This window comes from Castor canadensis, chromosome 13 (assembly GCF_047511655.1).
Source record: "Castor canadensis chromosome 13, mCasCan1.hap1v2, whole genome shotgun sequence".
NCBI lineage: Eukaryota > Metazoa > Chordata > Mammalia > Rodentia > Castoridae > Castor > Castor canadensis.
Window position 1 is genome coordinate 65084662 of NC_133398.1, and position 1352 is coordinate 65086013.

Consider the following 1352-nt stretch of genomic DNA (forward strand, 5'->3'; position numbering starts at 1 on the left):
TCTATTTTATTGAACTGTGATCAGAGATTGGTGTTTGTAATATTTTTCCTTTGTGGAAATTACCAATATTTCCTTTGTGATCTATGATTTTTGAGAGCATTACATAGGATCTCAAGAAGTTTTATTCTCTGATGAAGGGGGTGAATTCATCAATGATGTATTGTAAGAACTTTTTTAAACATCACAATGTACCCCCAGTACAACAAACAACAATAAGAAAAAGAATACTCTATGTGTTTAAAGTCTGTGAGTTTCACGTTGTGAGGAAACGTGCAGACTGAAAACCCTGACTTGTACAAATAAACACAGACACAAGTAAAAATCAAAAGTAGTTTTTGGTTTTTTTTTTTTTTTGTAGTGCTTGAGTTTGAACTCAGGGCCTCATGCTTGCTACACAGGCACTCTACTACTTGAGCCAATCCACCAGCACAAAAATAGTTTTATTCTCCATTTTCAGCTGTAGGGTTCAACATAAGCCTAAAAGATCTATGTTATTGATTATGTTGCTTAAGTCTATTGTCTCCTTACTTCTTTATATCCACTTGCTGTGTCCTATGCTATCAATTAGTGTATTAAAACCTCCCATTATTAGTATGTTTGTAGTTTTCCTTGCATGTTGTGCAGGTTTTATTTTAGATAAGTATTTTCTGTATTATCTGATGCATAAATATCCATAAATGTTATATCCTTATTATAAATTGTAGCCTTTAGCATTAAAAATTACAGATTTAAAATTTTTCTTCTTCATATTTGTGTTAAGGTTTTAAAAGGTTCTAATTAAAATACCTTGTTCTGTAGGAATGAATAAGTGAATTTTTTCTTATTGGTTTTGGAGGTGGAGAAGAGGGTGAATCCCAGGATAGTGTTGCACTTTTGTTTTGAGGAACCCCAATTTTTCTCTTGGCCACCAAATTATAAAGGGCTTTGCTCTCTGATTTTTCTTCTCTTTATCTTCCAAAAGCAATGCACTTTGAAGACTGTCCCTTCAAATTGTGCACACTTTCCATTCTCTTCCCTATGGTGTACCAGGATCTCTCTTAGTATTTCAGCATGGTAATTTTAGGTTGGCCTTAGGCCTCTTTTCTAGTTTCTTCCTTCTGTCTTTCCTATAGTTTTCCTTGATCTTTGTGCACTGCAAAACATTGTAGCAGAATGGCAGAGAAAATACATGATGGGGTTTGGTGATTTTTCTTTTTCTTACCCTTATTTTGAAGTTTGGCCATTCTCTACCTTTTATGTAATGGTGTAGTTTTGTATGCATTTATTTTTCCCTTTATGTCTCCGTGGTGCTTGGACAAAGCACTGAGATGGGCACCTATATGATTACCATTGTCTTCAGCTATTCTGTCCCA